Source organism: Pistacia vera, unplaced genomic scaffold, assembly GCF_008641045.1.
Source record: "Pistacia vera cultivar Batoury unplaced genomic scaffold, PisVer_v2 Contig367, whole genome shotgun sequence".
Classification (NCBI taxonomy): domain Eukaryota; kingdom Viridiplantae; phylum Streptophyta; class Magnoliopsida; order Sapindales; family Anacardiaceae; genus Pistacia; species Pistacia vera.
In genome coordinates this window covers 288,628-294,307 of record NW_022196187.1, presented here as the reverse complement: position 1 = coordinate 294,307, position 5,680 = coordinate 288,628, and positions in this window count along the sequence as shown.

Sequence of the window (5,680 nt, the reverse complement as noted above, 5' to 3'; positions counted from 1 at the left end):
AAGGGTAAGCAAGTGGTGCACGGCAGACATAGAGGCTCTGAGGGGCCAGCGAATACCGACCACACCCCGGGTAGAATACCCTTGGCATTAAGGCTCGGTAACATGTCGCGACGTGAGCTGTCCCGTGCCACGTCGCGTGAGCGCTCCCACAAAAGTGCAAGGCGGGGAGATTCCCATAATCGCCAAGGTGACGACTTTGATCGTCATCGAGCGAGAGATTCCCACCCTCCACGGGTCGGTTCGTACCACCGCAGAGGTTGAGAACGTTCTCCGAATCATTCAGCGCCATCACACGACTCTAGCTAGCGTGTGTCGAGATTGGCCGAGACTGCCGACCGAAGTGAGGAGGAATTCGACCTATAGTCATTCCTCAATCGCAACAGTGAGGGTCGAACCCACGTTGTGGAAAGTGGTCCCTGGGTGGCTCCGCTACCTCACATTGAGGAGCTACAACGAGCACTGGATCATCTAAAGGCTCAGCAAAATGAGCAAGGGTAGGTCATAGAGGCGTTTCCCTTTTCTCCGACGGTGTTAGCCGCCCCTCTCCCATCAAGATTCAGAATGCCCGATATGCGAGCATTCGATGGGAATTCTGATCCGTAGGATCATCTATATGAGTTCAACGACCTCATGGAACTCCACCAAGTCTTTGACTTGGCAAAATGTCGTTGCTTGGCAGTAACTTTTACTTCTCACGCCAAGCGATGGTTCAGGTCGCTCCCAATAAGATCTGTCAGCTCGTGGCCTCAGATGAGCTCAACATTCCTAAGACACTTCCAAGCAAACAGGAAGTTCTCGATGCCTCTGAGCTACCTCAGCAACATAAGGCAAGAGAGGGACGAGTCCCTCCAATCCTATATCTATAGGTTCTACAAGAAGTCCATAAAGTAGCTCATACTCCCGAGGAGTCCGTGCGGACTCTCATCATCACAGGAGTTCGTCCACAGACCGATCTATTGAAAGAGCTGTAGTCAGAAGACAATGTTTCCTTCACCCGCTTCTACAGTCTCACAGAGAAGTACCTCCACATTGAAAACTCTGTGGCGGCTCTCAACCGCCATGACTTCGGTCCTTCGGGCAGTGCATCTACTCGAGGGGAGAATAGGAGGGCTGATCGCCGATGGGCTAACGAAGATCAGTGAAAAGGAAAGAAACAGCGATATGAGCCCAAGAAATCCTATGCCCTAGTTCCTCGTCGCGATCACGACAAAAGTCAATGTGCCCCTCTGAATGCCTCGGTCTTAGCTATCCTTGACAAATCGGAAGAAGTTGGCCTACTCGGGGAGCTTGAACCCATGAAAAATCCCCCTTCAGCCAGAAACAGTAAAAAGTATTGTCGTTACCATCGGGATAATGGGCATCACATCGATGAGTGCCGAGCCCTTAAGCAAGCAATTGAAGACCTCATCAAGTAGGGGCATTTCAAATACGTCGATGAATCTATTCCTATGCGGAGAAAAATCAGGAGGAACAGGGAAAGAAGCGTCGTGGTCGCAAGGGTATTTGCAACATGGGTATCATCTTTGGGGGGCCACAGCTCGCAAGAAATTCGCGAGGTGCCTAAGAAAGGTATGCTCGCGCAGCCCACCATGACCCTATTAGCATAATGAACACAACGCGGCGACCGCCTAAGGTTCGCAAAGAGGAGGAAATCTCTTTCTCCGAGAAGGATGCAGTACGACTGCATCATCCTCATGACGATGCCCTCGTCATCACACCCTAGATAGGGCAATGCAACGTCCACCGAATGTTGGTGGACAACGGAAGCGCTGTGAACATCTTGTTCATGTGAGCTTTCGAAAGAATGAATCTGGATGAGGCTGATCTGAAGCCTGCCTCCATCCCCATATACGGATTCACCAGGGATCACCTGATCCCCAAAGGTATGATCTCACTCTCGATCACATTAGGTGACTTTGACGAGGTGACCAGGGTCACTGAGTACTTAGTAGTGGACTGCCTATTCGCTTTCAATGGCATCCTATGGCTACCTCTACTGAGAAACTTCAAAGCAGTCATTTTGATTTACTATCTCAAGATGAAGTTCCCCACCCCGACAGTGATAGGGGAAGTCAGCGGATCTCAACGTGCATCTCGCGACTGCTATGTAAGGGCAGTGCAGATGGCGTGCAAGGGAAAATGTATTTCGCATGGCATTCTCGAGCAGGCAATGGCAATCAGCCAGATCGAACCGCAGAATGGTCTAGCGGAGGATAACTTGGTTCCTCGTATCCAAGAAAACCTTTCTAGTAGGCCAGTTGAAGACCTATCTGAAGTGTCGGTCGACCAGAGCGAGTCGAGCAGAGTGTTGAGAATTGGAAGTAATCTCAACCCCCAGCTCGCCAGCGACCTGACCAACTTCCTCAAGGATAATATCAATGTGTTCGCATGGACTCATGTCGGCATGGTCGGGATCAGCCCAAATGTCATTTGCCATGCCCTGACCATCGACAGTGAGGTCAAGCCGATCCACCAGAAGAGAAGAGCAATGGATTTGGAGCGATATGCTGCCTTGAAGATTGAGGTAGATAATCTCTTTCTGAATGGATCCATTCGGGAGACACTCTACCTAACTGGGTTGCCAACCTAGTTTTGGTAAAGAAGCCTAACAACAAATGGTGGACATGCGTTGACTTTACCGACCTCAACAAAGCATGCCCAAAGGACAACTTTCCCCTACCAAGGATCAACCAGCTTGTTGATGCCACTTCTAGGCACGAACTGCTGAGTTTTATGGATGCCTACTCGAGGTACAATTAGATCCCGATGTACACACCAGACGAAGAGTATACCTCTTTTGTTACAGATCGGGGGCTGTATTGCTACAAAGTTATGCCCTTCGGCCTAAAGAATGCTAGAGCAACCTACCAATCGCTGGTTAACCGAATGTTTTCGGAGAAGATTGGGAAATCGATGGAAGTCTATGTCGATGACATGTTGGTCAAATCGCATGTCGCTTCTAATCACATAGCACATCTCGCTAAGATGTTCGGGATACTCCAGAAGTACAGAATGAAGCTCAATCCTCTCAAATGTTCATTCGGAGTCTCCTCAGGTAAATTTCTGGGATACATGGTTAACTTGAGGGGAATAGAGATCAACCCCGAGAAAATCCAAGCTCTCCTCGACATGAAAAGCCTGACCAATCGAAAACAGGTTCAGAGTCTCAATGGGCGAATAGCGGCACTCAGTCGCTTCATATCGAGGGCAACAGATTACCACTTGCCATTCTTCAATATACTCAGGGCTAATAAAAAGTTTGAGTGGACTCCCGAGTGTGAACAGGCATTCCAGAGCATTAAAGAGCACCTCGGAAAGCCACATCTCCTGTCCAAGCCTCTCCCGCGAGAAACTCTCCTCCTATATCTATCCGTCTCTTAGTACGCAGTTAGTGTAGTTTTAGTTTGGGAGGAGAGCAAGGTTCAATGGCCAGCATGTTACGCGAGCAAGCGTTTGCTGGATGCCAAGATGCGGTATCTGAAAATGGAGCGATTGGCTTATGCCCTACTGATTGCCTCCAAAAAGTTGCGACCTTACTTCCACGTCCATATAATCCATGTATTGACTAGTTACCCACTCAAGCAAGTCCTTCAGAAGCCAGAGGCTTTGGGTAAGTTACTCAAGTGGGCCATGAAGCTAAGTCAGTTCCATCTGCAATATAGACCAAAAGCAACCATCAAAGGACAGGCTGTTGCCGATTTCATCTCCGAATTCTCTTATCATCTAATGAAGGAATCCGAGCAACAAGCCGGCAAAGTCACCTAGGAAACTGTCCAAAATCTATTGACCTAGAGTCTGTATGTTGATGGATCATCAAACAGAAAAAGGGCCGGAGCAGGCCTTCTCCTCCTACGTCCTGAAGGGACTCGTATTCATAAAATTCTCCGTTTCGGGTCAAAGCGACCAACAACGAAGCTGAGTATAAAGCTCTTCTCACTGGACTGCGGTTGGCAAGAGACATGGGGGCACCTGCGATTAGCATCCACAGTGACTCCATGCTGGTTGTCAACCAGATTTTGGGAGAATATCAAGCCAAGGAAGAAAACATGATCGGCTATATGAAGAAAGCTAAGGCCACACTCGAGCCATTTAAACACTTCACGATCACGCAGATCCTTAGAGACAACAATTCTGTCGTAGATGTTGTGGCAAAGATAGACTCGTTGTTGGACTTAGATACGCTAGAGAGCATTTCTGTTCGGTTCATAAAGGCACACGGTATCAGCTCGCCCGAACAGACCATGAATATGACCGAATTAGTTTCCTGGATGATCCCGATTATCCAGTATCTCTAAGATGAGACTCTACCCAACGACAAGATCGAGGCAAGAATCCTGCGAACCAGAGCTGCTCATTACACGCTTACAAGAGACCAGCTGTACAAGCGAGGGTTTAGAGCCCCTCTCCTCCAATGTGTAACCGATGAGGAAATAGACTATATCATGAGGGAGATACATGAAGGGATCTGTGGTAACCACACGGCTGCACGATCCCTGGCCAACAAAGTTGTTCGTCAAGGGTATTACAGGCCCTTAATTCAAGAAGAAACCTAGAACTTTTTTAAAAAGTGTGACAAGTGCCAATGGTTCATGAACATACTGCGAGCTCCTTCCCACCATAAGAACTATGACCAGCCCCTGGCCATTCTCCATGTGAGGAATCGATCTCATTAGCCCCATGCCAGTTGGTAAAGGAGGAGTCAAGTATGTGGTGCTTGTGGTAGACTACTTCACTAAGTGGGTCGAAGTAGCGCCATTAGCCGCGATCACCACCAAAAAGCTCAAGGACTTCATCTTCAAGAACATTGTGTGCCATTACGGGATTCCCTATGCCCTTATCTTCGATAATAGGAAACAGTTCGATAACAAGGAATTCAAGCAGTTTTGTGACAAGTTGGGTATCCATAAGAAATTTGCCTCAGTCGCGAGACCGCAAGCAAATGGTCAGGTTGAAGCCGTCAACAAAACCATCAAGCACACTCTGAAGGCCAAACTTGGCGAGGCCAAACTTGGCGCGGCCAAGGGAAATTGGGCCAATGACCTCCTTGAAGTCCTATGGGCATACAAGACAACTCCGAGAACCTCTACCTCAGAAACGCCCTTCTCGCTAGCATATGCCTTTGAGGCGATGATCCCTGTAGAGGTAGGAACCAGTTCACTTCGGAGAGACCTATTCGATGGAACAGACAATGAAGCGCTTATGCGTGCAAGTCGGGATTTAGTCGAAGAACATTGTAGCAAGGCTCAGCTAAGAATAGCGGCTTATCAGCAGCGCGCGAAAAGGTTCTTTGACTCCAAAGTTAGAAGAAGAGACTTCCATGTCGGTGACCTTGTTCTAAAGGAAGTCTTTCTCGGTATGAGAGAGCCGAGTACGGGAGTATTGGGGCCGAATTGGGAAGGCCTATACCGCATTGCCAAAGTGATAAGGCCGAGGACTTATCATCTCAAAAGGCTAAACGGTTCCGAAGTACCGCGAGCTTGGAATGCTGAACATCTTCGACCATATTATTAGTAATTCCGAACTCATTTTTCCTTGTAAAGATTTTACCTTTCTCAAGCTTTGTAAATAATACAAGTTCTTTTGTAATCATTTTTCCATGTGTAAAAATTCTATTCGTATAAACTTGTACCAATGTTATTGTAGACAGTTAGAATGTGATCTCATGTATAACATATATAGG